The sequence below is a fragment of the Choristoneura fumiferana genome, chromosome 20 (genome assembly GCF_025370935.1).
Source record: "Choristoneura fumiferana chromosome 20, NRCan_CFum_1, whole genome shotgun sequence".
Classification (NCBI taxonomy): domain Eukaryota; kingdom Metazoa; phylum Arthropoda; class Insecta; order Lepidoptera; family Tortricidae; genus Choristoneura; species Choristoneura fumiferana.
Genome location: NC_133491.1, coordinates 5,450,617 through 5,476,363, shown reverse-complemented (window position 1 = coordinate 5,476,363; position 25,747 = coordinate 5,450,617).

Below are 25,747 nucleotides of genomic sequence, written 5' to 3'. Positions count from 1 at the left end.
TGAGATTCTAGATTTAAAATGTAGTATTACTAAGAACGTCCTAGATTGCGAGAGCCTTACCGCCATACTGTGCTAGCTTGGTAACAGGTCTGCGGTGCATACTAATTTCCTGAATAGTGCGCTGATTAGCGCTGTGGTCCAAAACACAGATATTAGCGGTTACTGGTTCCATCGTATTTTATCGAAAAAGTTCGTAATTATCATGCTCGCTCAAATGGCTTTAGTACCCATCGTAGAGCCGTACGTTTTTCATGTTTACTACTAAATAACAAAGGTCCGTAATATGAAAATGTCACTCATTTTATACAATCATTAATAATAATTTTATATATTAATCATTTAATACGACTTTCTACCATTCGATTTTGAGACCCTTGGTCCGTGGGGTCTAGCGCTTTAAAGCTTTTCAAAGACATTAATATCCAAAAGGTTAGCAGGGGACTGAAGACCTGGGAGCTTCTTCGGATAAAGAATTAGCTTAGCTATTTAAAGAGGAAGCGCTGCCAGCATCTTACTATTAAACACTCCAACTTAATATTAAACACTCCTCCGCTTCCGCCTGTAACTTAACGACTTGAACGTTGGCACACAGCGACCATTTCGGATAGAACAATACGGTTATGAAACGAAAAACTTAGTTCAATAGTTCTTTTAGTTTTTTAGATTTCTTTTCAGAGCTGTAAAAGTGAATTGAATTATTTGATTAATAATACGAAAAATCTTGATTGCCATTAAAATTTTCAAATTGCCAATCCATAAAAAAATATTATGAGCTCGCGCGTCGTCGCGTAAGTAATCCTCGCGCGTCTATAAACGATAAACCTAAATATGTGACTAAGAAGAAGCTTTAAGTTAATGATTCTTTCGAACTGATCTGTTGCTGAAGCCGGAACGTAGGCAACGGAATTCTGTTATAAAACAACGTAACTAAGCCGTTTTTGGGCTTAATGGAATCGTTGTGAGAGGTGCTTTGGCTACAAATCACAAAAAAGTGAAAAAAAAGAAATTTTTTATCAAAAAAGTAAAAACCGACTCCAAAAAAATAACAAAAAATGGAACCGACTACAAAACCCTAGAAACTATTTTTCTAGGTAGGTACCTACTAGCTCGAAGGCAGTGACTCAGCACAACCCAGCAGAAGTGATTGAGCCCCATAGTATGTATGTACGTAGTAAGTAGTGGTAGGTAGACGACTATTGTTCCACTCCTGCTGGCTCGTGCTGAGGCACCGACTTCGAGCTAGTAGGTACCTACTTAGAAAAACAGTTTCAAGGGTTTTGTAGTCGGTTCCATTTTTTGTTATTTTTTTGGAGTCGGTTTTTACTTTTTTGATAAAAAAAAACTTTTTAATTTTAAACTTAGGTACTCTTTTTCGGTTCCTAATTAAATAATGTTCCTATCATCCACTCTAAGGTTGACCGCTAGTGATTCCTTCAAGGGAAATATTATTTTTCATAGATGTCAATTGTGTTCGTTTCTTTGTATTACGCATGCAATCTCAACTTTATAAATTCAAACACAACTGAAACCCCGCAACCCGACCTTGAATACACATATGTATACCTTGTATGTTCGCGTAATGAAATTTTCTGCACCTACTGCAAGATAAACCTCACGGGGATATTATTATGAAAGAGTTGAGATAAGTCCGGAGTATATTTTCTCGAGGCAACCTTAATTTCCCCCAGGGACGGGCTCCAACGGGAGCATATTTTTCATTTAACTGCTAAGACGGCATCTTATTTTTACTGCCGCCTTGCGTAGCATGCTGAGGGAAATATTAGGCAATAGGAAAGTGCCCTTTAAAAGCTTAAAGTGTGTCAGTTAGAATAAGTTAGTTTAGTTAGTTAGATCATGAGAAAATATTGGAGACGTAGTTTTTCATTTGTCAAATAAGGTTAGAGAACCTTACTACGAAGATTGAAGGTCCCGGGTTCGATTCCCGACCGGGGAGATATTTGTATGAATAATACGAATGTTTGTTCTCGGGTCTTGGATGTTAAATATGTATTAATCTATATAAAAATGTGTATCCGTTGCCTAGTACCCATAGTCCAAGCTTTGCTTAATTTGGGATTAGGTCAATTGGTTTGAAGTGTCCCATGATATATTATTTATTTATTATTATATTTTTATCCCAAAATAATGCATGGTTCCCGTGAGATCAAAAAATGTTTAAGCTACGCTCGTAATACTAACTCTGCGCGAGCCAAGTTGCGGGGAAAAGCTAGTTTATAGGATATAAAGTCTTCAGCGTTTCATCCACACTGTGCTAGTCCCGAACAAGCCTTCCCTTACTATTTGTAAACGTCCACAAATCCCTGACTAAGTCGACATAAACTTTTTACAGCGACTAAAAGAATAGTCGGGTTACGACGAATCTCGCCTCACTCGACCGGGCTATTATGTTAAATTACGGGGAAAGATTATAATATAGACATTAAAAGCGCTTATATAAGATTTATTTATCATCCCAGCCTATATGCGTCCCACTGCTCGGCACAGAAGAGTGTTTTTTTTTCAAATCTTTGTATGACAGTAGAGGGCTAAAAATACATAGGTTTATATATTTTTATTTTTTTCATAAGCGTTCTACGTGTCCAGTACAATAACATATTCAGGATGCTGATGTGGCTGCCCTGTTTCTGCAGCGCTTCAGTTATGTTTGCGGAAGCGCACACGGATGGATTCCACGCCATCATGCGAAAGAAAGTGGCCTCCGTACTCAGTCGCGTTCGGGGCAGCGGCGACGGGATCCTGAGTGTTTGGGTATAGGTTCGACTGCCCCATTTATATGGAGGCAAATAATGCTTGGACTGGTTTGGTTCTTACATTATTATTTTGTGTCATGGCGTACCTACATACATACTAACATAGACTAAGGCATTGTAACAAACAAATTTTTATGGGCTCCTGGCCTGAAATAAACCCATATTTAATTGAATTTAATTTAGTTTAAATAAATCGCAACTTTTTAGCACTATTCAGCGTTCAAAATCCAAAAAATATGTATATTCGCTCCACCCTAGGACATTTGCAAAGGTCGTTAAGTGCAAAAAAGCCTGGTGGTAGCCTTATATGTTTACTAACTTGAGGAGTGTTCCTTTATCTTCATCGTGTTATGTTAGTACTAATAACAATGCAACAAAAAAAATGATAAGAATGTGATGATTCGAAATATTGTATTAGTAAACCTGCTTCCCAAATACAATGCAAATTAAATAAGAGTTTAAAAAAGGTTCAGTTTATGCCGGCTGAGCTACAGAACCATAAAAACGATACGTGGAACCACTCGTAGGTATACGTCATCTTATAACACCCACATTTGTCAAATGATATTTTCAGTGCATTTCCGTTGAGCAATATTTTTCTAAGAAGCTTTCGCTTGCAGTGAACGACTTTTATGAAATCTTATTTGAATTTAATTCTCTCTGCGAATACGGATCTTAGAAAATGTGCTTTTATGATTATGTATTATTAATGCCGTCCGTAAAGTAATGTCCGTGTCATGCCTGGTTTTAGTAAGACGGACGTCGACCTACACTGAATATCTAGTAGTGTAAGTATTTTCGATGGAGTTTTTTTTTATAATTTTCATTCTCTTTGCTGTCGCTGGCTGATTGGCACAAGTCCTTTGCCGCGTACCTTGGCTCGTAAAAAAGGCATTCAGCGACACTTTTTAAAAACTCTCGACTGACATTATATTGGTGCGGTTGTGCTCTGTTTTGTAAAATACACGTGTAAAATATATAGTAATTGTTATTTTAGACATTGACATTGTCGGAGTTTCTCTGAAGGATCGAATTCGGAACGAGGAGATCCGACAGAGAACTAAAGTCATCGACATAGCTCACCGGATAAGCAAACTGAAGTGGCAGTGGGCCGGCCTTACCAGTCTTGAGTGGAGACCGCGAATCGGCAAGCGTGGCGTGGGACACCCTCAGACTAGGTGAAGCGATGATCTTCGCAATGTGGCTGGCAAGACCTGGATGACAGTGTCCGAGGATCGTGCTCAGTGGCGTGCAATTGGAGAGGCCTATGCCCAGCACTGAACTAAGATAGGCCGAAGAACAAATAAACCACGGTTTTGGTAACAGACACTATTCGATGTTTTAATTTAACACTAGTATTAATAATTTATTGAATCAGGCGTTACTTTGCGGAGATCCATATCAATGAACTGAAACAATTACTTTGCTAAACCGCGACCTTATGATAGCTACGTTCATGCAAGATATGCGTGCTCATGCAGTTCCTCCACCTCCACACTGTAAGAACACACACAAATCACATAAACCCCATAAACCCATCTATCACTCGACCAGACCAGTTTCCAACTCAACCAGAGCTCATCTTCAGAGCTCAGAACACAATCGTACATCATGCCACCATATGTTAGACAAACAAACCTAAACAAACGTTTGAATTTGTCACTGTAACTCCCTAAATACCCACATATATTTTTTCTCAAATAAAACTAATATCTTAAGGTCGCGGGTGAGCAAAGCGATTGTTTTAGTTCACTAGTATTAATACCAAATGTTACAGAGATTAACTTTCAAGAAGTGTTTAATATGCCACTGTAAAGCCTCACCATATGTTATATAACTGATGAGTTGTAGGATAAAACCTTCTCAAACTAATTCCATTTCAAATCCCCCTTTTTTCTTGATTATATATATGCAAAGAAGGGCTAAAGGATGTAAGTAGGGTAAATCCATGATATTATCTTGTCTTTTAACCTCTGCCAAAACGGCTATAACTTATACCTCCGGGCGGTTCGTTCCAATATGCACCACTGTTGGTTTTGGCCGTAGATTTTGGATAGCATAATAAATTATACGGACAATTGTCCATATAAAAATTGGAGTGGTATCTTTTTGAAATAAACATACGCTGCGTGATTGCTCGTGATAAGCTTGATGCGATGGTTAGATTTCGTTTTTGTTTTGTATTATTATGAGTAGATAGCTATTGTGTTAGATGAATTTGTTTTTGTTTTATTGTTAATTAAATAGGTTTTTGTTACCGGAAAACAAAAGAGTGATAAAATAAATACAAATAAGTTTTCTTTTCTAATAAAGTACGCGGCAAGAATTACCAGGGGTGGCGCACTAGGCTTCATCTGTAACGCGGGGAACCAGTTAAAATTGAACAATATAATTAATTTTGATACTAACAGGCTTAGTTAAAAAACAAACTTGCGTTTAGCTGTAAAACGTATTGCGTACCTTGTACCAATATTTTTCTCTGTGTACCTGTTTTCTGTATCGCTTACTATTTGTGGTTCACGTACAATAAAGAGTCATTGTATTGTCTATAACATAGTATTGCATTTTATTGTTAAACATACTTTCTTCAAACAAGAAATCACAATAAGTTAGTTAAATCACATAAAGATAGGAAGGTAACAAAGTGTTATGATGATGAAGGCAGCGACGTTATTCGGCAACTAATAACAGCTTTAACATCTATCTGGCGACATCGTGAGAATTGTGGGTAACCGGTGGATGCAAGTGGCAAGTTATTATTCATTATGGTATTTTAAGGGAGGGGGGGGCTTTGTTTCAGTGGTCGTTTTCCGGCTGATGATGATAATGAACAGCTTAATAAAATATAAGTTTTTTAATGTAGGCGCCATATTTGCAAAATTGTTTTTGTATAAATGAAAAAAATACACGACTTATTTTCTGCTCACTCCAAGTATAACGCACGAAAAAACACAGCAACAATTTCGATTACAGAGTTTACAGTTTCCGACGAAACGTGCCATAGAAACAGATTAATTAAAAATATTGAAAACATTTCCATTCCCCAATTAAAACGTACCTGTATTTATAATTAAAACGTTCATCCCAAAACGGGACATTAATATTCAAGCCCTGTACCGGACTATTACTACACGAGATTTAGGCTGTGGTCCTACCGTTGACGATAGCGAGAAGTGAATAAGGCTGCCTGTCCACTGGAGTGGATCGAGGCGGCGGAGCCGTGAGCGAGGTAAAAATTCATCAAATGAATTGCATAAAAGCATCATTCAAATCATATACAAACGAGCGAGGAAGAGGAGCGGGGAAGCGAGGATTGCTCAGTGAGCTACATTTACTACGAGTACTTGCTAGTATATTCCCTAGACTAGGCTTATAGCCTTTTTGGGTGGCTAGACTCATGATTAAGGGGCTTGAGAGGCTAGAAGCAAATAAAAACTTTTACCCCCTTATTCATAAAACTTAACAAGCCTATGTTAACTAACAAATACTTTGTCCCTTTCTAACAAATACAAATGTCGAAGTGACAGATAAGGACAAACGAATTTTAGCGGCATTTTAACTAAAATAGGTTTGATTGTCGTTTATGAATAAGGGGGTTAGTCTTTTAGGCTAGGCCTATTCAAGAGTACTGGTCGAAGGTCGTTGCTAAGGCCTAAGCTATTTTAAGGCTAGTCTGACAACAGTAACGCTTAACCCTCTGGAATGGCTATGAAGGCTATGAAACTCTTAGTCCTCAAGGCTAAGCTTCTATTCAAGATTATCAACTTTAGAAAATTGGTTAACTCTACTCTAGTAATTAATTAATTACCTTAAATTTCAAGGTAGGTATTTATTAATTACGGAACAATTAAGATATATAAAAAAATATGAACATAAGATAGGTTATTCTATGTGCCTTTCGTCGTGGCTAATTTTTCTTTGGGGATTTCAATTTCAAGTTCAATGTTAAGCCGCATTCAGATTTATCTGTCGTGTTGTGATGCTCTCTCTATCTCTTTCTCTCTCTCTCTCTCTCTCTCTCTCTCTCTCTCTCTCTTTCTCCAGCTTTTATGCGACACGACACAAGCCGTCACAACACACTGCATCAGATAAATGTAAACGGAACCGTATGACACCGATACCGTTCTGATGGGTCACGACACAACACGACAAATAAATGTGAAGGTGGCTTTAGAGACGCCAACTAATACCCTTAGAGACAAAATAGCCTATAGCAAGTTTCCTCGTCGGCAATAGGACAAGCGCCTTAGGCTAGTACCAGAGCGCGCCGAAACATAATCAACTCCTAAACTATGTTAGTGTGACGCGGCAGTTTCAAACTTGGCCCGCTATTATGATATTAGGAGAGTAATTTAATAAGCTTAGTTGTGGTATAATGATTGTTGTTAATAGATTAATGTTAGAACTTTGGAAGTCATGAGTCGTTGATGTAGTGCGTGTATGGTAACCGACGTTTACCGGCGTGAATCTGCAATGAATAAATCTGTTAAGTCTTTTACTCTTTTATGCCTTCGCTATGCTTAAATCTTATAATTATTTTGTATGGTTTAAAACGTTAGGGACTTTTATCACTTACAAATTGATGATGTGTCATTGTTTTTCCATTTGTTGTTTGGAACTGTTATAAAAATGGTAAAGCCCTTGATCAACAATACAACACGTATATTATTAGTTTTTAGAGTTTACTCGCGGCTTAGCACGCTTAAGGAAGGCATCGGTTACACGTTTATTCTGGGATCAATTCTGTCCTTAATTTGGTTTTCTGTCATTCAAAATGGATTGATGAATACTTACATCACTTTTTCATCAGTCTGGAGCATCAGTCGATCAGTCTGTAAAAGTAACACACTAATTCTCTCGTTATTCTTATTAGAATGATGGACTGAATCGAGAGTCGTATCTGCAATTATTGTGCCAAAGTCAAAGTAGTAGCCGCGTATCCCTTAGAGCAGCCCCAGGCCGAGCTGCCTCGACTTGAAGCAAACAGCCTCAGTTTGAACTGCTCGAGGCACGTTGCGGATGAAGCTCAGGCGACAGGTCTCATCTTGATCCGCGACGTGCGAGCCAGTTTATTCCGTCTCCATCAAATGCACGGCTCGGGCTGAGGCTCCTTTGAGCACGGCAAAAAGACCGACAAAATATGGCTCGGCTCGTGGCGACGAACTTGGCTCGTGTTGAGGCAGCGTCTCCACTTGCGCGGCCTCGGAGCGAGGCAGCCGCTCGACCCGAGGTTGCTTCCAGTGGATACGCGGCTTATTATACTGTTTTATATTGACTTTGACATATAAATCCCAAAATGGCCAAATTGTAGATCCGACTCTGTTAATAGGGATCGTCGAATTGATACTAGAATTAAGCCTCATTTAGACGATGCAAAATCTTGCATGCAAGTTGCGTTACATTGCAAGCTATTGAAGGGCAATGAATTCTGTTGATCAAATAAATACTGGATTATACAAATAAATGGAGCTTTAGCGTGTAAATCCAGCTGTTGAATTGAAATTCCGGGATTTTATTAAATTCTTGTGTAGATTCCCAAAAATTACGTCGTGAAGATATCCGTGCCTAATTTCAAATGAGCAAACTGCCGGTCTTGCAAACGGCGCTGATCTTCCTTTAAATTTATTTCCTTCATTTATATTAGTTTCATTAGCACATGTAACGTCTCTCAGTTTGACTACCTGTCGTATTTTCATTCGTATGTGCGCATATATTTCTTTTATCACCTAGCTATCAATGTAACTTTAGTCTTCAATATTATTATTTGTTATTTCGGGTGCTTAATCTTCATTTAAACCCTTTAAGAATGCGAAAAATAGAGCTCTTTTTCGCGATAACATCGCGTTGTAGCGACATTTTGCCGTCCCCAGCCCATGATAATCTTCAGACTACATCTATCAACCCCGAATCGAGATTGAAATCTTCTAAAACTCGTAGTTTATAGCGGCTATAAGAAATAGGTGATATTTTTTGGAGATTAGTAGTAGACATTTAGACTTATTATAGAACTAAATTTTTGAATTTCTTAATATTTAATTTGTTCTAGTAATTTAGCTTCTACCTATTTTTTTTACTGTACCGAGACATTAAAAAAAATCTGCCACATCAAAAACTTATTACCTCAGCTTATTAGCTTTATATTTACAACGTTCAATAAAAAAAATAACTAACTATCGCTATCCTGCGAGAGCTTTGTAATTCTCAGAGGTAAAAACTATATTAATGTCCTTTCCAGGTTTCAGACTATCTGCATACCTACTAAATTTAATTTAAATCGATTCAGCGGTTTCATCGTGGAGAGATGACAGACAGACATACTTTCGCATTTATAATACAACACAATCCAATAACTCTTTATTGAACACCAACACATAGAAAGCAATACAGAAAACACAGGTATATAGATTTTACAAGGTAAGCAATAGGCGTGCCTTTTCCAGGCAATCTTCACAATAGACAGAAATAAGGATTAGATTTTAGCAGGTGGTGCAATCTACTACAGTAGGTCAGATTAAATCAAAAATACGTAACACCTATTATATATACATAGAATACACGTACACAATAAAACTGAATAGATAAACACACATAAATATACATAAAAAAAACTAATAATGTAATATTAGTCTTAGATCAAGGTACGCGGAACAAAACCCGAATTTAATTAATAAAATAACCTTACAAACAAAAAGTTGGAAAACCCCCGGCATTGTCGGCTCAACCGATTTTGATAAAACATGTCTAGGAATGATTGCTAGAAACCCTGCTTTTGAATAAAAGAAACCGCATTCAAATCGGTTCACCCGTTTAAGAGCTACGGTGCCACAGACAGACATACAGATATGCGTCGGGGGTTAATTAGTAATGACCGCGATAGTCTAAAATATTTTGATTATTAGTAAGGGTTATAAAGGTTTATTTATAAAGATTTATTGTTATTAGAACTTTAGGTTCGCGTAGGTATTAACGTGAAGGAAAAATACAATACCTACTCGTACCAGAAAATAGACGTGAAAAAACCAACATTCATTTCTATGGTTCTTATTGTGAGAGACATCTTTTCATCAAAGACTTAAAGCAGCTACTTGATTAAAAACATTTTGCAGATTGAAATGAAATGTTTTCTAGCCAACTCGACTTTAATCTGGGCAAACTTGGCCAAAAAATCTTGTCAGAATAAAAGAAATGGATAAAAGTGTTGAGTTTTGCCTTCCTACATAATTCAATAGGACCCTTTTCAGGCTCTGGACTTGTTACGTCTTGCTCTTAGCACTTTAGTGGGATCAAGACAGTCTGCTTCTGCTAATGACATGTCCACCAAAGTTTGTCCACGAAATTAAAGGGGAAGTGAATATTATTTAAAAATACAAATCAAACACACACAAACATCGCGCCTGTATTCCCAAATGGGGTAGGCAGAGCACACGAAACGTTACCGCTTCGGAGCCACTTTTAGCAATTTTAGGTTTTAAGTTTGACAAAATGGTATAAACTGACAGGTTGCTAGCCTGTGGCCTATGGTGTACCTTAACCTATATCCTCAGTCGCATCTTACGACATCCACGGCAGGTTGTGCAGCTTTCCTCACGATGTTTTCCCTCACCGTAAAGCTCGTGGTAAATTTCAAATGTAATTTCGCACATGAATTTCGAACTCAGAGGGCGAGCCGGGGTTTGAACGCACGATCCTCTGCTTGAGAGGCCATAGGTCAAACCACTCTGCCACCACGGCTTCTATTCTAATGCCTAAAGTTAAATATCTGTTTTTACGTAAAAAAGGAAGAATATAAAAACTTATAAATATTCAGCCACATGATTCGTCAAATTAATAAAAAAAAGTAAAGTAATAACACACTGATTGATACATGCGCATACGCAACAAGCCTCGTCAAACTATAAAATACAGAAACAAAGAACACAACAAATTTTAACATACACGATCCCCGCCCAGAGTCCTGCCCGACCCAAACAAGCCTCGTCAAACTTTATAAAATACAGAAACAAAGAACACAACAAATTTTAACATACACGATCCCCGCCCAGAGTCCTGCCCGACCCAAAGGTCCCCATTACACCGGCAGCATTGCCCCGCTTCTATTGTTTATGTTTTTGTTAACACTTACTAACCTTAGCTACAAGTCTATGAAATCTAATTAATTAAATGAAATACTTACTAACAATAATATGATCTAAGTTGGTCTAAATAAAGCTATTTATTATTGTATCGTTTTAAACTTTCGTGATTTTCACTCATAGTCAAAATACCACCAACGGGACTTATCACGCTAACACACACGAGTAATGTTTACCTCGACGTTTCGGCAACATTCCAGTGGCCGTAGTCACGAGTAGACTGAAGTGTGGGGTGTCAAGTCTGCCTAGCAGCGCGAGTCCTTCGAACAACCCGCACTTGATCAGCAATAGTACCGGCACTCGTATCACGAACTACCCGCACTTGGTCACTTTTATTTGTCACCCCATCACACCGACACACAACACTAACAACGTCCGATCGTCCCTCCGAACATTCATCCCGACGCCGACACTTATTAATAACAGGATTCCACGAAGATGAAAGCTTCCGTATATCGATGGTCCCGGTTTAATTTTTTGTTTAATTTTGTTGGTGGTATTTTACTATTTATTATTATTACTAGCTTTTGCCCGCGGCTTCGCCCGCGTGGAGTTCGGTTATCACGCGCTGTTCCCTCGGGAAATGTGCGTTTTTCCAGGATAAAAAGTAACCTATGTCACTCTCTGGCCTATAAACTATCTCTATGCCAAAATCACGACGATCCCTCGCTCCGTTTCGACGTGATAGACGGACAAACACACAAACATACAAGCACACACTTTCGCATTTATAATATTAGTATGGATATCAGCATCAAGCTTTTAAACGCCCCTAAACTTTACTCATTTTAACGCCCTACGCCCCATTAATTTCTCTAATACACCCAACCCCTTCAATCGCTTCTCTCATACGTTAAGTCGCCAGTACGCTCGCCGCTGATCGTATTTTCATACAAATCGTAGTTTCGTTCTAATTTACAAACAACACACTGAAATAAAATAAAACTTTGCGACTGTAATAGGAGCAGCTATTTTGATGTTTATAATTAGTTTTCGTTCATATTCAATTAAACAAAATAAAATTACATTAATTTTAGGTTTTGTATGAGAAATGGAAATTCGTTATTGTTTTTTTCAGTTACATTTAATTTTAACCAAACCTAATTATAAGCATCGTAATAGCTGCTCCCATTATAGTTGCAAAGTTGCGTTTTGATCTGTAGTGCTGCTTATAAATTAGAACAAAGCTACGTTTGTATGGGAACGCGAGCGTAACTGGGGACTCTTAATTGCCTTTGACACTTTGGAGCAGCTGATTGAAATACTGCTTTGCCTAATGGACGCGAATTAAAACATCGATGTAGCGTTAGGGTTATTAATGGGCGGTCCAATAAGCTGTGACGTTTTGACGGATGTCGATTCGGAGCTTATGTAATTACCAGTAGCGTTGGCTTGAGCATTTTCCGTAGGAAGCGTGGAGAGTAAGAAAAACGAGACTTATGGTATATCTTCGGATTCAATACCTCAGCTAGTGTACGTCACAAACACCAATATCTGACACAAAGAAACGTGCTATAACAACTCATTCTAATAAATACGACTCTATTTCCAGAGCTGGTAGGACGTGTCAGATATTTTTGCACGCTCCGCTGTGACAGATATTAATACAGGTGACTGTACACAAACTTTTTCATACTTGTCTTTACTAAGGCCAGGTAAAAAAATTGGGCATTCGGTGGAAATTCGTACCAATAATCCATACTAATATTATAAATGCGAAAGTGTGTGTGCTTGTATGTTTGTCCGTCTTTCACGTCGAAACGGAGCTATGGATCGACGTGATTTTTGGCATGGAGATAGTTTATGGGCCAGAGAAAGACTTACTTTTTATCCCGGAAAAATGCACAGTTCCCGAGGGAGCAGCGCGCGATAACCAAATTCCACGCGGGCTAAGCCGCGGGCAAAAGCTAATAATAATAATAAAACCACTTATTACAGACTTACAGAATTAACACAAAGGCACTTTTAATTCCGATATTCTTACTGCATCATCATTTTTAAGTGAATTTATGTTTTTATACTTTTTTACCAATTTTGAATAATTTTGTATGTTCTATTTGGCAGTCTGATTAAAGATACGTACCAGATAACACGTGTTTTGCATTTAGTAGGCTCGCAGACCCTTAAGGCCCAGTTTTAGCCCTTAAGGCACCAGACCGTAACATTTGGTCCTTCAGCTAAAGTGAGTAAACCAGTGAATCAACAAGCCCACCTTTCGGACGAAGAAACAGGGAGTAAGTAGGTACACACGAATAAAATTTATTTGGTGAGTAAAAATGGTCGTAGAAACGCGCGCTAGCGCTAAGAAGCTCGCTGCAGCCCCGGAAGGTTCGTCGAGTGCGGAGAGGGAGGATCAACCGTCCGCACCTAGCGCCCCTCTCGCCATGTCGGCGACCGCACCCCCGGCGACCTCCCAGCCCGCGAGCACGACCACGTCCCGCTCTTCTACGGAGGTACTAGTACAACCGTCCGCATCTAGCGGACCTGTTGCCATATCGGCGACTGCGCCCCGGGCGACCTCCCGGTCCCGGGCCGCGAGTGCGGCCACGTCCCGCTCTTCTGCTACAGTGGTGGCCAGGCGGTTGGCCGCGGAGGCGCATCACGCGCGCCGCCTTGCCGACTTAGAAACGCAACAGGCTCAGCGCCAGGCCGACTTGGAGGCGCAACAGGCGCAACGCCAGGCCGACTTGGAGGCGCAACAGGCGCAACGCCAGGCCGACTTGGAGGCGCAACAGGCGCAACGCCAGATCCAGCAAGCACGCCGCCAGGCCGACCTAGAGCGTGAGGCTGCGGAGGCAGAGTTGCGCTCAGAGCTCGCTGCTATAGACGCAGATGAAAGCCGGCGCAGCTCAGTTTTTTCCAGCCGCAAAACAGTTCAAGATTGGGTCGACAACAGCGTAGGTCATCGTGAACGTGGGGAAAATCTCGCCCATGATTCTGATTTCAGATTTGCAGACCCTGAAATCGGGCAAGATGAGCTCCATAGTGCCATGTTCGAGCCTGAACGAGACCCGCTCGTGCAGGCCGCCGGCTCTACGCCGCCCCACAACTTCCTAGTAAACGATGCACCACCCGGCGGAGGAAGCTCCGCGGCCCCCGCCGTGGCTGCCGTCGCGGCCGCCGCCGCGGAAATGACGCAGCCCCCATCGGACGTACCGCAGCTTATAAAATCGTTGGATATTTTAATTTCAAATGTAAATAAAGTCGTACGTCTTGATAAAGCTTGTATAAAACTGCCTCAATTTGACGGCAAGTGCGCTTATAGCCCGGTCGAAAATCTAGCGTGCCTAGGTGCTGCGCTGCAGGGCGCGGCGCGCTCGGCCGTGGGCGCGCTGCTGGTGTCGGCGCGCGAGCCCGGCGCCGTGCTGCGCGCGCTGGCGACGCGCTTCGGTCGGCCCGAGCTCGTGGTGCTGCGCGAGGTAGCCGCGGTGCGCGCGCTGCCAAAAGTCAGCGATGAAGGTAAGGATTTCGCTATATTTGCCTGCCGCGTCCGTAACTGTATAGAAGTAGTACGTTTGCTCGAGCAGCAAGATTATTTGCGCTCGCCTGAACTTTTTCAAGCGCTGATTACTAAAATTACACCACTGCTACGGACGCGGTGGATTCAGTACGCGATTCAGGAGACCCACTTGCTCGTTTGCTATCCAGTTGAATAAAAAAAAAAAAGAAGAATAACCACTTAAAAAGAAAGTCGTAATAAATAAAAGAAAATTCTTTGTGGCATCAAAATAATTCATTCATCGCTGAATTTAAATTAAGAATGCATCGTATTCGTTTTATAGTAGTAATTCATTTTGCATTCGTTCGTCAACTCATTCGATTTTCAAACCTTTCAAGCGCATTCCTTTGTCTGTCAGCCACCTCTTTTTTATCTAGCCAGTTCTATTTTAATTATTCGAAATTCAAACTTTTGCACAAAATTAATAATGTAAAATAGTAGGTACTAAAGTAAAGTAGATTGTGCTTTTTGCTTGAAGAAATATTCCTCTTGTATTGCAAGCTCCTCAACTGTATTTTGTCAAATTATTTTACAAAACATGTAGGTTACACTAACTTAAGAGAACCAGTTTATGGTTGTAATCTAATTTAACAACTCGTTGCTTTTGAGGCACAGCTTTAAAGTAAAGTATGGAAAATGTAAGTTATACATATAAAGGACTTTAAAGTAAATGGAATCATTTTGAGCAAGTTTGTATAAAAAAGTGCAGCATCGAAATGTATTAAGTGAAAAATGAACTACATCCTTTTATCTTGTTACTTCGCGCCTACTCGTGCTAAATACGTACAACATACATACTATGTGTTTTTTATTTTCTAATAAAGAAACTTAATTTTTTTATGCTGGTGGTAATTGTTTTTTGAAAATCACACCCTGCAACGTTGACATGAGGCATTGCGTGTAAGCGCAGTAGTTTTTTGGAGGTAAAGATAGAAGTCGATTTTCATTAATTTATTTGTACGCAGACGAATTTACAGGCAGAAGCTAATAAATAAATATAATAACGCTCATGTTAAAACACTATTATATTGGGATTTTTCATATATATTAATTTAATTTTTCTTCATAATAGTTACATACCCTACAATAATGAAAGTTTCTTAGGAATTCTAAAGATTTTCCACAGCAAAGCTTTCCTTAAAGTACGTTCCTTTTCCTCCCAAGTTTCTTGTTAACATCATATGCTGCTATACTTGGTATCTCAGTTTTAATTTTTTTTTTAATTCGTTTATGAAAAAGCTTTCCTGTTTGACCTGCATACCCTGTTTCTTCAAGTAAGTTGAGTGAAAAGCGGGAAATATTTCCACATTTTTTGCTACAGCTTACAAAAAACGAGTATATTGGCTTACTATGACTGACTAATCTATATATACGAGTATACGAGTATATCCGCTTGTGGTAGTTTTCTGAAGCGGTCTTAATGAAAAATCACGATTGTGTGAATATAACGACTGAAAATTAAGACAAAATAAAGATTGTCATTAAGTGCTGTGTTGTGTGGAATTCAGATTGTGCAGAATTGCGAACAGTAAGAATCGCTACTGTACACAAATAACGACTGTGCACAATGGCGAATTTGGTGAAATACTATTGTGTGGAATTCAAATCGTGCAGAATTTTGAACAGGAAGAATCGATATTGGCATGAACATCGATTAATATTTTGCTCGCCCGCGACCATTATGATAGCTACTTTTATGCATAAAATGTGTGTTCATGCAGTTCCTCCACCTCCACACTGTAAGAACACACACAAATCCACCTTTCACCACCACCACATTACGAGTACACTGGCGCGTTTCGAACTCAACCAGAGCTCATCTTCAGAGCAACACAACCGTTCGGCATGCTACAGTACGTGTGGAGGTGGAGGATAACTGCATGAAGACACATTTCTTGCATAAACGTATCATAAGGTTGCGGGTAAGCAAACTATTTGTTTTAGTTCATTGATATAGATAGACCTATGCAAAGTAACGCCTGATTCAATAAATAATGTACTTACTTGCAATGTAATGTAACTAACTATGTTTGCTCGGGTGGAATCTTTTAACTCGAATTTGAAGTGGAAATCTTCGACCGATTGAGCTGAAATTTTAGACGCTTGTATAAATCCGATGAAAATGCAATATTATTATAACACGGAGTTGATCTGATGATAAAGCTAAAGGGTGACCATTGGAATTCTGTGATAAGGGTCAATCAACTATTTTACCGACACTTTGGGCGTCTCCTGCGTTACCAAAATTGTCTCTGGCGCTACCAAAAAATCGTACTTCCAACAAGATATTTCACGGTTTAATAGGTTGAACTTACGTAGGATGGCATGTATTCATGTACACCATCTATTAAATTACAGAAAAAACATGTTTACTTACAAAAGTCTGCAATTGTTTGAAAAATGTCGCGGATAGATTAGTGTCGGTAAAAAAGTTGATTGGCCCATAAACGTTACGACTGCATCGAGTTTGGACTCGTTTGATTCGTCCTGACGAGTACTTTGGTAATCAGGGGCATAAAGTACAGTCAGCAAAAAAAGTTACATGATAATATATTAGAAGGATTTTAAGAAAAACTTATACTGAACTGTTTACGGAACCCTTCATGTACGAGTCCGACTCGTACTTGACTGATTTTTAATTAATGTAATAGACTAATCACACAGCACAGCAGTAAATATATCCCCTGCTGAACACGAACAAGCATTATCCATTAGAGAAAGCCATCCAATGGAAAATATTTTACAGTGACAGAGAAATAGGAAATATGTATGTATATACATACTAGCTTTTACCCGCGGCTTCGTCCGTGTGGAATTCGGTTATCGCGCGCCGTTCCCTCGGGAATTGTGCATTTTTTCGAATAAAAAGTAGCCTATGTCACTCTTGGCCCATAAACTATCTCTATGGCAAAAATCACGTCGATCCATTGCTCCGTTTCGACGTGAAAGACGGACAAACATACAAACACACTTTCGCATTTATAATATTAGTATGGATGTATTTAAGTACTTTATTTATTGTACATAAAACCCAAAAATAATACAAAGGATAACAACAAAACAAAACTAGTACGGAGGCGAACTTATCCCTCAAAGGGATCTTTTCAAACTAACCTAAACTGGAAAGGAAAACTTAAAGATAGGCCAACAGTAATATATGCACGGAAATATATGGTACTACATTTTTAAGTAGGTTTTATTTTATTTTATTATAACGTCATTTGCTTCAGTTTAGTAGAACATAATATAATTATTAAAAACTATACCAACTATTTTGTGCTTTTCAAGCGACTGTAATAATAAAATTGAACTCTAGCTAATGCAGCAGCATTAAATAAAATAATTTAATACAAAGTAAAAGTAAAGCCTGTAGGCCAGTCCACTGCTGGACATAGGTCTCTTACATGGCGCGCCACTACACTCGGTATTCAGCCCCTCGCGTCCATCCGTCGCCAGCGACCCTCTTAAGTACTGTGGATAATGTACTAGAAGCTAAAAAAAGGTCATCACACCACTCTCCTCATCAATATAGGGCATTTATCAGAAAAGACATGAAATCGTGGGGGGTGTCGTTGGTAAGCTAAGTAAAATTAAGTACAAGTAAATAATAGTATTTACCTTTAAAAATATCATACACATCGTCAATTTATAAGATGATTTTATAACGTTAACGTTAACGTCTGACTAGGGCAAAGGAACTGGCTCATGCATACATGTTTATTTAACGTTTAAGAAACTTTACTGCATAATGTGCAACACATAGACCCTTTTTATCCCTGTGTCACCTAGTAACATAGTTTAAGTGCTAGTTCTAGTCTTAGTTAGGTACATTTTTGGAGCCAAAATAAACTTTCTTGTTTTAAACTTTCGTGATTCTCACTCATGGTCAAAATACCATATACGAGACAAGTAGACTACTCGTGACCACGGCAACTGTAACGTTGCCGAAACGTCGAGGTAAATATTACTTGTGTAAAAATGGCGTGATAAGTCCCGTATATATATTATGGTATTTTGACTATAAGATGATTTTAAATAATCTGGAATATTTCAGTTATCATTATCGTATATTTTTAATTAAGTAAATAGTTTTTCGAGTGAATTAGCTCGTTGAAGTGGCAATGGGCAGGATTATAGCACGGAGACCAGATGGCCGTTGGGGCCGAAAAGTTCCGAGTGGAGACCGCGGATCGGCAAGCGCAGCGTAAGACGTCCACCAACGAGATGGACGGATGAACTGGTTAAAAAAGCCGCGGGTTCATTCATGGTGGGTGCAGGCCGCTTCTTACTGCAGAAATTGACTTTTTGAACAACGAACTCTTTCCTCAATAAAATTTCTAAAACCTTTGCTGAAAGTGCAAAGCTATAAAGGCCATTTCATCTGTAGTGGTTTACATTTTAAAATCTTTGCAGAAGGTTTTACTGTGAGTCTAAAAGCTTTCTCACACAGCAAATACTTACGAGCAAAACATTCAAAACAACGGACGTCAAACACGACGACATTTTGTTTCTATTGCGCAGTTGGCCTAATTTTTTTCTTTTTCGTTGACAGAAAATCAACGGATCATATTTCATATTGTAAATTTGTTGAAACAAATATATACCTCGTTGAGTTTCTTGCCGGATTCTTCTCAACAGAGGTTTTTCCGAACCGTTGGTAGATTTGTTTTGGCATTCACAAGTGCTTTGGATTTGACAAGGCTAGGGGTGTAACAAAATTTTATTCAGTTTACGCACAAAAAAATGGTGTTTGTATTTTTCGTTTTCAATTTTAATTTACAAGAAAACTACTGGTAATAACTACTGGTAACTAAGGATGGAGTTGGTGTCTTATAATACCACAATCTGCAAATAAATATGATTTCATGTCATCTAAGTACATTATATATCTCTATATCATTTTCTCATTTTGAATGGTTGGTTGGTTGGTTGCAGGCCGCATTTAAAATTAATTATGTCATTTTAAATACTCGTATCTTGCTAACTATAAACATACCACATCAAATAAGTAAGATCGATAAAACAAAACTTACAAATTATGTGGGAGACCTAATTATTAGAGGATCAAAATGTATTTTTCCCAATTTATTTATATTTGCCTTAGTAGTCATTATTGTTTTTACGTATTTTGATTGGAATATATTAAATAATAAAGGAGAATACAATTTATTTTCATTTCTCTGACCTGATCAATTAAGAATTGCTGTAGTGATCATGATCTAATTGATCAAACATCGATTGTACGAGTATTTTTTACAACTAGTGTTTACCCGCGTCTTCGCACACGTAAATCATTAGATCCTGCCGCTGAATTGAAATTTTGGGATTTTTGAAAAATTCCCGTCGGAATTTAAATCGTGGTTTTCATTGACGTGCCATTAAAAACAATTATGTCAAAATTCATGACTCTAAGCCCAGCGGTTGTTGTTTCGAGATTTTGTCCTTATCCTGTGAGAATATCGGAATAAAAAGTAGCCTATGTGTTATTCCATACGTCCAGCTATCTACATACCAAATTTCATCCAAATCCGTCCAGCCGTTTCAGCGTGAAGGACTAACAAACATCAATCAGTCACTCACTCACAAACTTTCGCATATATAATACGAGTATAAGAGTAGGCTAACAAGGGGAAAGATTTGAAGGGGGAAGACTTGTAAAATTATTAGTGTTAGGTATATTTGTTTTTCACTTTTATCCTTTAGTAGTAGTACATATAGGTAAGGCCATCATCATCATAAATCAGCCATAGGACGTCCACTAATGGGCATTGGCCTCTTCCGTATAGGTTAGGGTATTTAGTAGTATTATATTTGATTGTAAACGAACTCAATATTTTTTTCAAGTAATATGAACGTGTTACCAAAACGAACGAACCTTATTTCACAACGCAACACAACTCCCATAAGGTATCATTCATCCTGACAGATCTGGGTTCAATCTAAGCGCAAGATATTTGTCAAGCCGTACCTTGGTGTAACGTTCCCGTTTGCCATTATAATAAGGTTGTCAATTCATGTCACGCCCATGCCTGTAGCCATGGTAAGATTATGTTATGGGGAAACCTTATAAGGATATTTTTTCAGAATTTCTGTTAGTCAAAAAATAGTGGGATGGGATTTAAAAAATGAGTGCTTGGTCTTGAATAGTTATTTTTGTTTTTACGATGTACCTACCAGGAGAGGACAGATGACAAAAAGCATGTTATCAATACGATTGATATCATACACATATGTTTGATTGATGATGATGTTTGTCACCTGGTAAAGGACCCCGGACCTAAAGTATGGCAAATGTGGTTAAGGTTTAGAGATGCTTTACTCGTATTTTCTCATAAGAACAATACAGTTCACTTAAAATGAGCTTACATAATATAATTCCTTAAAATTAAACATTTCAGCATGACCGTTGGAGATTTATTGAAGTTACAGTGTTATATAAATGTGTTGTTTCAATTTGGTTTTAAAAATACTGAGAGACTCACAACCTTCGCATTTCGGCGTCACCTGCGATGCGGATTTTTGTCGTCAGAGCCTTCGTCATATCGGTATTCTACAGGCTACATTTCGGAGAATGTGCTTCGGAATTGCACGACCTTATTCCACCTGCTCCTTTCTTCCACAGGTCGACCAGAAGCGGGTCTCCACTCTTACGTTGTCAGTATTCCAAAAATCCGCACAAAGCGTTTTCGCTCTTCCTTTATCATCCGCACAGCAAAAGAGTTGAATTCCCTGCCTGCGACTGTGTTTCTTGAACTACAATTTGGCCGCCTTCAAGACCAGGGTGAATGAGCATTTACTTGGCAAGCGCGCTCCATCGTAGGCCTCATCCTCGCTTTCCATCAGGCGTGATTGTGGCCAAACGCCTATACTGTATAAAAAAAAAAACTTTCACATTATTTGGTAATTCATTATAAATCCGAGCCCCCTCATACATTATACTACTTTTACCGTAGCCCGTTCTATTTTTTCGCAGTTTTAACTTATTTGTATTTCTTAAACAGTGTTTGAATTTTCGTTGTGTGAAAGAGATCTCTGAATGTATTTTATTTGTAAGGATCTTTTTTACGAAAATGCATGTTGAGTATGTGTATAACTGTCTTATGTTGAATGTTTCAGTAAAATATCCTGAGATCTTGATATATTATAGATTTCAAAGTCCTGATCAAAAACTAAACTAAATTCTAAAAGGGACCCGGAAACAGAGGTAGCACCCTCTAGGCTTACTTCCCCCGTCTAGACTTCTAGACTTTTGATCAGGACTTTGAAATCTCTAACATATCAAAATGTCAGGATATTGAAACCACATTTTCCATACTTTAGGTCCGGGGTCCTTTATCAATTATCATTTATGAACTAACTAAATAGCTTATGGAGTAGTCAGAATTGATTTATCGCTATCCCGCGGGAACTATGCAATTTTCCGGGATAAAAACTATCCAATGTAAGGACATTTGAAGATTCCGGGACTCGAACTATCTGTGTATACTGAATTTCATCTAAGTTTAGAAGTGATGAGCTAACAAGCAAATAAACAAACAAACAGACTTGCAAACTTTCGCATTTATAATATTAGTGGGATTTTGAATACCTATCCTTTTTCTTTGGGCGGGTAGAATTTCCGTTCGGCCATATTTAAATTCAAATAATTAATACTACTTAGGTACCTCTAAAGAAGTCCTTGAAAGTACTTTTACGTAATTTTGATTATTTATTAGGTTCCGGTAAATACATTCAAGATCCGAAATATCTGTCAAAATTTGTGACAGTCACAAATAGGTATTAACATTTTTTTTTATTAGCCTGTAATGTGCCTGTGTGTCCGACTGAATACTGTACTGCTGTACCTTAACACCCTGTACTATGTTTATAAGTATTCTAGCAAATAAAATAATTCTTTTCTATTCTATTCTATTCTGCTGGACAGTACAGTAACAGGACTGTCTAATTTTTAGGGGCTGTTTCACCATCAATTGATAAATTTTATTACACGGATAAATGTGATGCCGTCTCAGTTTATTCGAACAAAATGAACATAGACGGCATCAAATTTATCCGTTAAATAAATTTAATCAATAGATGGTGAAACAGGGGGTAAATATTTCAAACTATCTCAGTACAGTTTGTTTCTCCAATAAAGAATTAAGGCTTCTTTGTAGCGGTCCGAGGGTCACCGACGGTGCTGGCTGAAAATCTGCGTTACGATGTTTCAACGCATCAGCATTATGCTGATGCTGAGTCAATATCTGATTCACAACCGCAATAAGATCATACTATCCTACGTGTTGTCTATTTGTACGAGCGTTTATACCTGCTGAGCTGGCAACGTTGCATTTTTGTTAGTTTTTCTCGATTATTCCAACGAATTAATGTTTTTTAACGGTTTTAAAGAAAATAAAAGTCTATAACGAATAATTATTGGAGTAGACACATTAACTTATATATTAAGAAGAGTTCTATCAGACCGCATTTTTAATTTTCATTAAATTTTTATGGAATAATCAAGAAAAACTAACAAAAATGCAACGTTGCCAGCTCAGCAGGTATAAACGCTCTTAATACTATTGTTTTGTAAATACATGATTCTAGTAAACACTAAAATATCGCAAATAAGACTAATTTCACACGTTAAATTGTAGTTCATATTCCTGTGTTTAATTGGCATGTCGAATTCAAAATGTTTCCTACATTTTGTGGCTCACGTTTACATTTGGGAAGCAGTGATTCTGCGAAACTACGGTTTCAAACGTATTTAGCACAACGTAAATAAAACCTCACGCTGAATAATGGGCAATGAGGTTGCTACCACAATAAGCGATAAGTTTTGTGGTTCAAAGTTGAAACTGCTCTATCGGAAAGAAAGGAAAGAATTGCGGATTGGATACTGAAGAGTTTTGCTTCTTTGCTTCTTTAAAACTGCACAATATTTGTAGCGTTCTTTCAAACGTCTTTTTGACAGCTGTCATTCGGCTGTCACCCGCCATCTTTGATTTCTCTGTGCTATAGATAATATAACCATTGCCCTGTAAGTAGTGTATCGGTTTAGAAATAAAAAATGTGAAAATATTTAAAAACAACAGTTTTTATTAAAATTAATGTTAAAATACCAAACAAAAACTAAACTGTTGCACGATAGGGTTAGCTGTGACCGATAAAAATGGTCTTGCCGAAAGACCAGCTCTGACTTCACCCCAAGGAGTCCGTATTTATACTGGGATGGGACTTTTTCATGCACACGCTGAAATTTTATACTTTTTTGTATTTTATATCATTGTATTTTTAATCTTTTTGTAATATTTGTATGTATCACGGTGTGTCGAATAATATTTTTAATTTTCCAACTTTTTCATAAAAAAATAATGCGAAAATGGCATAATCTGCATATTGTTTTGTAATGAATCAACTTGTTGGCAGATAGGATTTTTTTTTAACTGGGAAAATAATATATTTTGCCAGGTGAATGAATTTGTTTCAAATCCGATGGAAATAAACAAAAGAAAATGCCATCTTAATCTTTAATTTTGTTTCTGATCTCGTAATTTTACACTTGCATAAATCTTTACTTAACAATTATATTTATTTTGTTCTTTTGCTTTTTTTTCCTTTTTAAATTTAATGTAACTTAATGTAATTTAATGTATAAGGCCGCCTATTGCTTACCTCAGAAAGTCTTTGTGTATATACCTGTTTTTCTGTACTGCTTGCTATGTATTGGTGTGCAATAAAGAGTTGTTGTATTGTATTGTATTTTATTGTAATGAAGAAATTTCAAAATATTAATAAGTTAAGTAATTAAATTTATAGTTATCGTTATTTTATTGCTGTGGCCTAGCAGGTGAAATAGTGACACGTTACATTATTCGTGGCTGTTGACGCCTGATTGCCTTGATATAAGACGAAGATTTTAAGTACTTTAAGCAATACGAGTAGAGCATAAAAAATAATTTTATGTCGCATGTATCTAGCATAAATGCGAAGCTTACAAACTTAAGCAATGAAAACTTAATAAAAAATCATAAGAGGATCATCATTCGTGTAATTAACCGAAAATGTACTCGTACTACCATCCTGTCCTTAGGCTTGTGAAATGGTTTGATAAACACGTAGGTAATATGCGTTTATGCAGCAATGTGCAGTGCAAACAGCAGTGCAGAATCGTGGTTGTGATGTTTGGTAATTAGTGCCCGCAATATATACCTCAGTATGTCTAATATCCTGTTGATTAAAGTGATGCGCATACTTGTAGAAGTCAAGAATTTTGTTTTACCGGCGTTTGTGAGAATGCCATCACCACAGAAGATTCTTTCAAATAGAGGATATAGTTGCAACAATCATCATCATCATCGGCCTATCTTAGTCCACTGCTGGGCCTCTCCAGTTGCACGCCACTGAACACGATCCTCGGTCACTCTCATCCAGTTACTGCCAGCTACCTTGCGAAGATCATCGCTCCACCTAGTCTGAGGGCGCCCACGCCACGCTTGCCGATTCGCGGTCTCCACTCAAGAACTCGTTTACCCCAGCGGTTATCGGTTCATCGGCTGATATGGCCGGCCTACTGCCACTTCAGTTTGCTTATCCGATGAGCTATGTCGATGACTTGAGTTCTCTGTCGGATCACCAACTAGTGTTGCAACAATACAATACAAATATTCTTTTCAGCTGTGACCTCGACTCCGTCCGCGTAGAATTTGTTAATAGCTATCCTGCGGGAAGTATGAAATTTTCCAGAATAAAAAATATCCTATATCCTTCACCGAGACTCAAACTATCTGTATACCGAATTTCAGCTAAATCAGTTCATCGGTTTAGATGTGATGAAGTAAACAAGCAAACAAACAGATTTACAAAAATTCGCATATATAGTGAGATTGCACACCACAAATCAGTACAAAAATGTTATATAGATACAAAATGCAGGATATACAATATAAAGGCGGTCATATCCTTACTTCAGACAACCATTACAATACATTTGCACGGTGACGAATAGTCTTTTTTTAGGGCTAAGTTTTTGATGATTCCCTACTGAAACATGCAGAGATAACCTAGGATATAATTAAGTTTCAATTTTTATTTTTATCGAATGGTGTTGCTTTACTGTGCAGTTTAGGCGATCTCTCTATTGCTTCTTACTAGTTTCATACACGCACCAAAATTGAGCCACTAAATCAACATTCACACTGTTTTAGACTATCGCGATCATTACTAATTTTATGATTTAAATTCGGGTTTGGTTCCGCGTACCTTGATTTTAGAGAAGCTCGATATTTCGGCACATCAAACATCATGCCGCATGCAACTGTGCCGAAATATCGAGCTTCCTGAAAATCAAGGTACGCGGAACA